Source organism: Podarcis bocagei, assembly GCF_964188305.1.
Source record: "Podarcis bocagei genome assembly, chromosome: 10".
In the NCBI taxonomy this organism is placed as follows: Eukaryota; Metazoa; Chordata; class Lepidosauria; order Squamata; family Lacertidae; genus Podarcis; species Podarcis bocagei.
This window is the reverse complement of record NC_138135.1, coordinates 46058975-46070796: the sequence shown is the minus strand read 5'-3', so window position 1 is coordinate 46070796 and position 11822 is coordinate 46058975.

Below are 11822 nucleotides of genomic sequence, written 5' to 3'. Positions count from 1 at the left end.
ATGCCTCCTGGGAGCCGCCATCTTGCCTCTAGGATTTGTTATGTAGAGATAGGAAAATAGAGAACAGGCTGAAAATTTAACGGAACCAAAAAGCGAAAAGCCGCCACAAGTTTTCTAGGACTATCGTGCCGTTGCGCCAACTGATCCCATAGCCAGGTGGTTGTTGTTTTAAAAAAAGCACTTTACTCTGCGTTGGAAGTGGAAACCTCATTCTATTTTTAGGATTGAGATGGGGCGCGCCTCTCATTCTTTCTACCTCTATGGTCTCTTACCGCTCCCCGCCCCGCCCAGCAGCCATGCCTTCTGGGCTTTGCAGTTTTCATCATTAGCTCCTGGACGCATATAAACCGCTGGGCACGCGGGTTTCTTTATGTGTGTGTTGCCGCTGCCAAGGCAACCAGCAACAGATTCAGAGCGCGATTTCAGAACTTTGCACGCTCGTTTTACCAAAACAAACAGGTCTCCCCTAAAATGTATTACCTTTTAAATCTCGTTCTTTGGTACCGACTCTCAGGATCAGACCATTGCACCAAGTCATGCATAGTGATTAGACATCATAGGAGCCAACTCCTAGGCCCCCCCAAAAAAGCTGCCCTGCCCCCCAAAAGTTGCCATTAAAATAGTATGCGTACCCCACATCTTGTGATCGATTGTGTGGGGCAGGGTTTACCTCCCCAATATTTTATTCAAGTCGGCACCCCTGTTAGATATGCAGCATGCATGAACTCAAAAGCAATTCATACTGAAACGGCAGTCTGAAACCCGATAGTCGTTTACAACGGAATAAAGCCGTTTGAACTCAGTAGCAATCAGTTTCAGGTAAATATGCAGCGGAACAAAGTACTTTTATCCCTAACTTCAAAGCAGGCACTGAAACCTTGATGTACCCCCTCCCCGCCCCACAAAAGGAAAGGATTGTACTGATACATATATTCAATACATGTAGCTACTGTTTGTATTTCTCACTAATGTTACATTTTACATACACATCTCTGTACTGATAGCATATTTTACTTCATCAAAGCCCAAGATTTACCATGCATGTCCCACAACAATAAAAAGAATGTGATCTCTTTCCAAACGTGGAAATAAATCTTACTGAGTAATAGTTTGGGCAATCATTTGAGGTCAGTTTCAGCAAGCGAGGACCTAAACTTTTAAAGAACTCCATGTTCTCAGACTAGAATTCACTGTTCATTTGGTGAAAATTTACTTAGCAAAAATGCCTTCAACTCACAACACATATCCAAGCCTTAGTTATTCAAATCCTCTGGTTACAACCAGACTTTTTAGTGTCTTTTTAGGTAGCCAACTACCTATATGACACTTCAGTACTCCTATTTGTAAAAAAGGGAAAAAAAGAAAAAAGAATGTGGTTATTCAAATGTTCAGGACATCTTTATTCCTCAAAAAGGAATTTTTTTGGCAGTCATGTGCACATATGGATGTGGATATAAAAGGTTTGGGGGGTGACTCAGGAGCTTGCTCTCAGCTTCAGTTAGAATGGCTTTTCAATGAGAAGCACTTCACATCTGCAAATTTCTATTTCCATTCCACTCTTCTTTCCTTAGGCTAAGGGTGGCATACATTGAGTGAATGATCCATAGTATCCCTACAACATGCCTAAGAGAGGTATGTGAGGCTGAGAAACTCTGATTTCCCCAAAGTCACCTGGAGCAGAGATTCAAACACCAGCCTTCTCAGTCCAATACTCTAGCAAAGACTCTCCTCCCTGAAAGAGAGGGGAGGGGTTGTGGTCGGGCGCCCGAGCACCGCCTAGCATGGGGCATGGCCCCCTGCCTCCTGCTCACCTGGCTAGCGCTCACGCCCCCCCCCCGGTGGCCACCCAACCAGGTGCCACGGAGGGGGGGTGTTCTTCGTCGTCGCCCCATCGCGAGTCACCCACCCTCCACTCCCCTTTTAGTTAGGGCTTAGGTCATCGGCCTTGCTATGGACCTTAGGTTGGTCGCCCTGGTTGCCTGGGGGGCCTGGTAGGAGTTTTTCCATTTGGCATTAGGCTTTTTGGTTTTTTCGCCTACCTCGTAGCAATCGTCACAACTTTTGTGGTATTGGTGGGTAGGTTAGGCATTGGAATAATGTGTTGTGGTGTGTCGAAGTGCTAGGTGTGGCCATCGCCTATGCCTTCAATTTTTAGGGGTATTCCGTTAAAGGAATCTGGGGGTCGTGTATTCCGTCCGATGCCTGCTTGGCGGGAGGCCATGGCACGACCCTCGGTGACACAGCAGGGGTGAGCCTATAGTTGGATTAGCATCAACAGGCTCCACCTACTGGTGAATAACCCACTTGTTTCGATCCAATGCCTAAGCCAATACCTTTTCATTGCTGTAACCAATAAAGTTGTGGCCTTTTCTAGCCCATCAACCTTATATCACGTGTCCTTGTGTCTTCATTTCACTTCGCGGGGTCGGGTCCTCGAACCACAACTATACAACAATTGCTCTCTTACTGCAATTCTCAGTCTAAGAATAAAGGAAATAAAAATAATAATAAAAGAAATTCCAGTTAAGATTTCCCTATGTTCTGTATTTCATAAGTTCTAACCATTCAAGGCGGGAGTTGGATAAATGCAGTGATAGTATCTGTACATGAATAGTCTACTCAGTACATATTGGAACAGAAATACCTAGAATCATAGAGTTGAAAGTCCAACCCCCTGCAACGCAGGACTATGCAGCTGTCCTCTAAGGGGATCAAACCGGCATCCTTGGCATTATCAGCACCATGCTCTAACCCAGTGTTTCCCAACCGGTGTTCCGCGGCACACTAGTGTGCCGCCGAACATTGCCTTGTGTTCCGTGGGAGGGAGACGGGCTGCTCACCATACCCCGCGTCTCGGGCGCAGCAGCCGGCAGTCCGAATGCATCCCGAGCCGCGCTGCTCTCGCCTTGCCTCCTTCTTCGCGCCTCCTCCCGGCTCGCGCGCCGTCCCTGCGCGGATCCGTCCAGCCTCCGGCCGCCGCCGCCGCCCCCTCCTCTTCCTCTCCTTCCCCCACCCACCAACCCGCACGGCGCGCTCCCACCGCCCCCGATGGGCGCAACCACTTCCGGGTCCGCTGCAGCCGCCCCTTCCCCGCCTCCGGCAGCCGAAAGTCCCCCAGCGGAGCCCGTCTGGCCGCTCCCCCCGCTCCCTGCCCACCTCCCGGAGTTGAGGCGCCCTCTTTCGTTGCTTCGCGGGGAGGGAAAAAACTTTAACTTTTGTGCGTCCCTCCCGGCGTGACGCTGCGCGCTGACGTCACGGGGCGGGGCTTTAATGGTGGTGTGCCGCGAGATTTTTTTCCGGCAAACAGGTGTGCCGTTGCCCAAAAACGTTTGGGAAACACTGCTCTAACCAACTGAGCTATCTGGGCAGTCTTCTTCATCTTGTTTCCTCAAGAAGGACAACACGGGGGTGGGGGTGGGAATGCTTATATAAATGCTACACTAAATCACTTTGAAACAATCACAAAGCCTGCTTTCTCAGTAACCTTATGATCGAACCATAATGAAATGCCATATGCAAATGAGCATATTATGCAAACCTCATGAAGCTTCTCTGAGTCTCAGATGGTGAGCCCTTGGATTCCTGGTAGGGGGGTGGGATTTAGTAGGTCAGCAGTTTGAACTGAGCTAGCAACATGACCTTCTCCTTGAAGCATTACCAGTACCAGCCACTGCAACTTTTTCCAACCTTGAAACTCAGCGGCAGCAAGACAGATAGAGTGGTGAACCTATGAGTGCAGTTCCTTGTTCTATTGGTTTACTTTTCATGTGGCACTTTACTGTACCACTTATTATATACCCCCGAGAAATTTACATTTCTCTCCTTGCTAAGAGACATTATGATTATTTCATACATAGCCAGTTTTCTGGAAATAGGGTCTTTAATGTCCCAGGTGATCGGATTGCTTTCGTTCGTTACACTGTCCTGTAAAATTCAATTACTTGGAGCCTGAGAGAGATGCTTTTGTCTGGCACGCTTCGGTTGTGTGCCCTGTATAGATTATCTTCACCATTACAATTGCCTAGTGCCCAATGAATCATATAGAAGCTTTCATAGCTTTGTAATTGAGAAAAGGTTACAACTCCACTATATTAGATTCAACTATAACCTCGAGAGCTTTTAAAGAACACACATGAATATTCAATTTGATCCGTGAAGTACAAAATATGCTGATCTTGCTGATAGTTTTGGTGGCGAGTTCTTGTATGCATGCCAAGCAGGTATTCAGTCTCATTCCCCCCCCCCCCTGCATATAAAACAGGAAGAATCCTTGAAGTCTGTTGGAAAGCAAGTCAGCAACATGCCCTCTTAAAAATTGCTGGGGCCCTTTGCAAAAAGATATTGTTGCACACCACACCTCTGAGCACTGCAAGATTCCAGGGGTGCCAGGCGCTTACCCAGGGTTCGTGTTTCCTTCGGAATGAGGGGCAGCAGAGACTGTGGTGTCTTTATGATATATGGTTTGTTCACACATATATACAACCTGAACGATGGAGGGGCTCACAGCATTAACACCCCAAGGGGGCCTTGCTTCCCCCATAGCTGCAGCCTTGGATTCCAACAGAAATCAGGCATCACTTTACCTCTCTAGCTTTGCAGCCTGGTGCTTCCTGCATCTAGCTTCTAGCTCACACCCCTCAACTTTTCTCCTGGCCTTTATCTTTCTAATTGCCAGTGAGTTGAGGGAGAGGGCCCATCCCTTTGTCCTCTGGCGCTGAGTCACTTCCTTTGTTTTCTTAATGGCCCATTACCTAGACTTCACCTCACTGGGTAGCTAGCCAGGTATTCCAGGAATATATAGTTTACCCTGCCTCCGAGTTCATAACAATATATTCCAAACAAATGTTCATCAATTAATACGGGGGCGGGGGGGACGGGACATGACACACTGCATTCCCACATTCTGATTATTTACAATATTAGTAAACCACTCTTAAATCGAACGTTTAAAATATTAATTCATAGTAATAATTCACAATAAAATCAGATCGTATATAAAAAAACAGTACCATATGGCCCCCAAGCTGTGGCAGCAACAAAGAGAATCTGTCCAGTCCTTCAGGTTTTCCTGCTGCCTCTACTGCTCTGAACTCATTACATCAAAGATTTCCCACTGATTAAAAATGTCCACAGTTAATTGGCAATCACTTCCAGAAACTGATACCTTAACCCTTCTCTCTCACACAGAACATTCCTCTTTCAGAATGTGAGCAAATTATGAGGCTTTTCAAATATGAGCAAAAATAAACCAAAAGCAAATGAAGTGTGATTTTAGAGCTATTGCTTTTATTCATGGGAAAGAATTAAAGCTTACTCTGAGAAGCTTCACTGAACAGTTGGACTTTAGTTCAAATATACATTTATAGGATTGCACTGAGTCTCATACTACTGCCAGATTTCTGACAGTGTGATAGTCCTATAATAATGTTAGACTGTATTTTATTACATGTTAAATAATAATAACACATTTATAATCTGGAGATGTTGAGAACAATAATCTGGACATTCTATAGTTAAAGAGGGTTTGTTTAGTAGTTTAGTCGTGTCCGACTCTTCGTGACCCCAGGACCAGAGCACGCCAGGCACTCCTGTCTTCCACTGCCTCCCGCAGTTTGGTCAAACTCATGATGGTAGCTTCGAGAACACTGTCCAACCATCTCGTCCTCTGTCGTCCCCTTCTCCTTGTGCCCTCCATCTTTCCCAACATCAGGGTCTTTTCCAGGGAGTCTTCTCTTCTCATGAGGTGGCCAAAGTATTGGAGCCTCAGCTTCAGGATCTGTCCTTCCAGTGAGCATTCAGGAATGATTTCCTTAAGAATGGATATGGATACATTTGATCTTCTTGCAGTCCATGGGACTCTCAAGAGTCTCCTCCAGCACCATAATTCAAAAGCATCAATAAAGAGGGTTAGTGTAGTAAATACTCAGCAACCCAGGGAACATGTGAGAAGATGTAGGATGCAAAGGGGGAGTTTAATGGGTCAGGAAGGATTTGGGACTGTTTCATTTGCAGTTCCTTCTTCTTGCATGACCTTGTCCTGAAACCACAAAATGCTCTAAAAAGATAGGGCATAGTCTGTACTGAGAAATTAAACAGCCAGTATAGGAAAACAAACACTGATAACAGTCTCCTTTTCTGACACCAACTATTTAATTTCCCAATGCGAACTGAGTATTGTAGGCAAATGTATAGTGTGTGCAGGTAAAACTCTGCTAACATCTCTTGGAACAACTGTCTTTTGGAAAGCCAAAACAAAAACAAAAAACCCCGCACACATAAAGTTGATGCAGATGAGAATTGATTCTAACAGTCTTGTATGTGCAAAGTGGAAGAGACAAAGGGTGGGGGAGAAGAGAGGAATGTCTTGTAACAACAGAGGGCTTTAAAAAAAAATCCCTACCACTAGGTGGGAGTCGTTTCCATTTATTTGAAGCTGGGTTAGTATTTGTTCTTTTCCTTTCATTATGACTTCTGTACTTTTTGCAGTTTGATGATTTTTGTAGGCGCAGCAGCATGTCTGGCTTGCAAGGGAGTCAGGAGGAGAAGATGACTGCTGGTTAAACCTGCCACTAATCTAAAAGAGTTAAGTAAAATAATCAGCTAGACAGCAATTCTGAAACCCTCTAATAAATGCTAAACTCTGGGTGTCTATAGCATCCTCCTTTGATAGTAATTAAATTTCCCTATTGCCATAAGATTTACCCAATCAATGAAAAAGTTTACTGATTGAAATTAAAAACACATACACACATATTTGTTTGTGCGTGCACACCCACATACACACAAAACTCAAACACTGGGTAGACATAAAATCATTTACACAACTAGTAATGTTTAACTTTAAAATGCACACTCAGAAAACGACAATAAACACCACAGATGCATTTATCAACTCCTCTCCCAAGCCAAATATGAACTCTCGCCTCTCATTTTTTAAAGGATATTTGAGTCACAGAAATCACTTCATATTTGTTTCAGACCAGATTCAAGAGAAGCACAGCACTTGGGAGTGCCTGAAATGGTGCTTTCAAATGTACCAAAACAGCAGAAAGGGTGCCAGGGACACAGAGGGACACAGAGGTGTCAGTGTTGCTGTTTGGCCCAACATAGTATCTTCCATACCCCACAAACTATCTAGCTCCATTGATAACCAAAAATAATGCCACACAAAGACAATTTGAAAGCCAGCGTGTGGAAATCCCCCAAAATCTCGTGCTCTCTACAGTGCTTCTCCCCTTGACTTTTATCTCTGGTTTATTCCCCCCCCCCCTTTTACACTCTAAATGTCCAGAAGCTTTTAAAATAGATTGGTTTAAATGTATACTATGTACTTCTCTATTATTTCTATCACATTCCTAAGTCCCAAATACTTTGCTTGCCTTCCAGTGCTCCAGGAAATTAGCCACAATGATTCTAAGATACCTTGTGTGGTAATAATTCCAAAAGACAACAGCAGCATATTTCCCCCATCCAGCCATTAAATAAAAATTGAAACACACATTTATTATTTCTACACAGCGGCTAATGATTGTTCGGACTTTAATAACTTAAGCGGTAAGTGATTCACTCTTTCTAGATTGTTATTACTCCCCAGTACATGTTTTGCACCTTGATCGATAGCACAGAATTGACCGGCTGTTATTAATCTTCTAATCATGTAATTTATAGATTTGAAATACGTTCAAATTGCCCTAACTGTGCTTGACTGTTATTGTTTAAAGTAGACGAAGGGAGGAAGTAATAACATCTGCCACCTTTTTCTGCTCTGTTCTTCTGTATTCTGTTTCTGTGCAGCAGGCAGAAGTTCAACAAGTGTGGCTTTCCGCAAGATAGCCAAGTGGAGATGGAAAGCCCCCCTGTTGCATTTCTCCCTGCCACCCACCTGTTATGACACAGCAGTCTGCCAAAGGTTGCCATCAAAGGAAGACACCCCTACCTGAATAATTCATAACTACTACACAAAGAGTGAAAGCATCGCTGTCTTGTTTCCTTTATTACAACATTATGGCAGAATAAATAGCTCCCATCGACAGTGAAAGCGAATTCCATAACTCCAGCACCAATACTCCTTACACATCTTCGCTATGCAAGAGGCAGGAAATAACTTGCATAAAATATTATACTTTGTACTATACAAACTGCTAGTTTCACCACTCATTGAATACATTTGGCAGCTGGTTCTTATTTTCTGACTTCAATGAGCCAAGAAAACAACAGCTGTTCATTAAGCAGAGGACATTTTAGAAGTATGTATATTATATTCTGTAAGTAGCTAAAGGGGCATCTCTCTGAAGGATTTCAGGGAACAGATTAGATTTATCAGGTTGCTTTTACATTAGGTCGTGATAGTTAATTTGGTTAGTTCAAGATCAGTATTACCCAATTATTTTGTAAATATGGCCAATTATTTTCGTATAAAGTTATGATTTCCCCCTTGCTGTTCTAGAGAGGAGGAGATGGTTTTTCACACAGTGGTCTGGTTCACATGCTACGCTATCTCAAACCATGGCACTGCAAATATGCCAACTCCTGGAGAGGAGATTGTACCCTGCTCTTAAGAAGTGGTGGCAGTGGCGGACTTGGAGTTTTCACAGACCAGCAGCACCAAAAATCAGCACCCTGTGCCTCTCACCTTCCATTGTTGCCCTCTCAGCTCAGTGCCCAGTGCAGGCAAACTGGTTGTGCTCCCTCTGGTAGAGGTCAACACCAGCACTTTGAGGCCAGAAATGGACCAAGAGGAAAGCACAAATGACAAAGCACTGACACAATTTCAACACCCAGTACCAGTTAGTCTATTCTGAGTCATAACTGTAAAGAAGTTTCCAAACCATTTTAAAAGGCCTTCTCATGCATAGTGCACTTGTCTAAATGTGTACAATATCTGTACATCAACAATGTACACAGATCCTTTTCTTTGCATGGTTCCTATTCCCATTAATGCAAGTTGGGCACCACCAACTGAACATTTCCTTTAAAACCACAGAAGCAGACATTGAAATAAGTAGCCTTGCCAAATCATTAGTTACCAGACAGCGAAGGCATCTTCCCCAAAGCTCTGCAGAATGCAGCCCCAGAACGTCCACAAGCTTATGAATAGATCCGCTCCTGATAAAACAACGGAGTCGACAACACAGCTGTTGTCAGTGGACAGAGTTGTAACCTGAGATTCCAAGGAAGGAGAATAATCAACAGGTGGTGTTTACAGCTTGTTCAGTAATCACTTGAACTACTGATGGCTTTTCAGTGCAAGGAAGCTCCATGGCAGTCTCCAATCCTAGTTCCACAAAGCATTTAAAGTAAAGGCTTAAAGTTAAGTTGATGAGTACTGCTTGTTAAATCAGTGGGATATCTCACGTACTTAGTGAAAGGAGATATTGGTGTTTAGAAAAGACCAGAGTTTTCCATGTGTGACGTCCCAGGATTCAGCCTGTTTTGTGTAAAGTAGCAAAGCTCTGGAATATCATTGCCTATTTTGTTGGTCACCACAACTATGCAAGGATCAATGGAGCTCTCCGTCTTGGTTTTCTCTGTTTTTCCAATCTTAAATTCAGTTCTTCACCTTTCTGCAGCAATTTGTCTCTATTTTTAAATCCTCATGAAAATTCACCACCATTTTAGTGTGAATTTCTCCTGATGAACACACTTTTGCATGCAATTTTGCCTAATGGACATTTTTGCAAAGAATGTCAGTTCATCCAAAGAATTCTAGGAGCTGTAGTTTGCCCCTACAGAGTTACAGTTCCCAGCCCCCTTTGCAGTTCCCAAGATTCTTTGAGGAAAGTTGTGTACCTTAAATATGCATTGGATGAGCGTTAAATGTACGGTGTGTGGATCTGCCTTTTGTTTTTAGGGAGGGAGAAATTGCCCCTGTTAAAGAAATGATGCTGATCAGGAGGATTCAAAATATGTTTAGCTGTACAATATTTAGGGCTTCTCCAGATGACATTTTTATTCAGTATTTATCCTTCGCACTTAGCTTACAAGCGGCTTGACTATGTCTGATCTTTATTCAGCCGGTTATATGACAGTGAACATTCATCCTGATTTGCTTATGGAGTGTTTCCACACCTTCCATTTAACCATTTATTCATCCCACGCTTTTCAATGCATTTCCTTGTCACTTTCCAAACTGCAAAAAGTCAGGTGTGTGTTTGTTTGTTTTTTAAAAGTATGTTTGTTGCACCAGGGCAACAGAACAGTCTAATCAATTTTAATTGCTCTAACCTAAATTTATAGTTAAATGTACAATGGTGACACCAGTCACGAAATTAAAAGACGCCTGCTCCTTGGGAAAAAGGCGATGGCAAACCTAGACAGCATCTTAAAAAGTAGAGACATCACCTTACCAACAAAAGTCCGTATAGTTAAAGCCATGGTTTTCCCAGTAGTGATGTATGGAAGTGAGAGCTGGACCAAAAAGAAGGCTGATCGCCAAAGAATTGACGCTTTTGAACTATGGTGCTGGAGGAGACTCTTGAGAGTCCCATGGACTGCAAGAAGATCAAACGTATCCATTCTTAAGGAAATCAGCCCTGAGTTGTCACTGGAAGGACAGATCCTGAAGCTGAGGCTCCAATACTTTGGCCACCTCATGAGAAGAGAAGACTCCCTGGAAAAGACCCTGATGTTGGGAAAGATGGAGGGCACAAGGAGAAGGGGACGACAGAGGACGAGATGGTTGGACAGTGTTCTCGAAGCTACAAACATGAGCCTGACCAAACTGCGGGAGGCAGTGGAAGACAGGAGTGCCTGGCGTGCTCTGGTCCATGGGGTCACGAAGAGTCAGACACGACTAAACGACTAAACAACAACAAAATTTATAGTATGTGTCATAAAATAGTGACAGTCTGTAGGCACCCTTAGAGTGAATGGCTGCAATGAGGGTACAGTTCCATACCTTTATGCCCAAATGCTGCTAACACAGTGGTTTCAGTTCACCCCCAGAAGCACACTCCATTGTCTCTCGAGACAGACTGATGCCAACAAATGTGCAAGTAGAAGAGGGAGCCAAATTCTCTCTTCTCTACAGCTATTGAAGGTACAGAATTCTCATTTCCTTTGCATCCGACAATATTGTAACATGATAAAGGGCAAAAGTTCATGCATTTGTAGAATGCATAGCAAGAGGACGGCAAAGCAGAAGTACCAGCGACATCTACTACTACTAAAATCAAACATTCAGTCCACACTTGCAGAAACAGCAGATTCTTTTTTAAAGAAAAAAACAGCACAGCACAAAAATTATTTTGTTTTCAAGGCCTCAAGCTGGCTTTATTTCAAACTTCTTAACTCCCACTGTTTGCAGCATATGTGGCAAAGGGATGTGGTTATTTTCTGAGAACTATTTGGCAGCAGCGTTAAATCCAAGAGGATGAGAGAAAACGGAAAAACAAACTATTTGCAGTCATTTTTAAAGGTAGCTCAGGGAACTCTTATCTGCTATAGTTGGCACAAATAGCCTTTCTAATCAGCTTTGGGACATTTCTTTGAGGTACCAGCTAGTTTCCTAGGTGAGAAATAATTGCCCTCTCATTGGTCTCATTGGCTGTGGCTTATAGGAAGCCCAAATTCATGTGGTGTTAATCACATGGTTTGCCCTTGAAAAAGGCACAACTCTTCTTGAAGAAATACCGTATTTTTTGCTCTATAAGACTCACTTTTTCCCTCCTAAAAAGTAAGGGGAAATATGTGTGCATCTTATGGAGCGAATGCAGGCTGTGCAGCTATCCCAGAAGCCAGAACAGCAAGAGGGATTGCTGCTTTCACTGTGCAGCGATCCCTCTTCCTGTTCTGGCTTCTGAGATTCATGTTTTTTTCTTGTT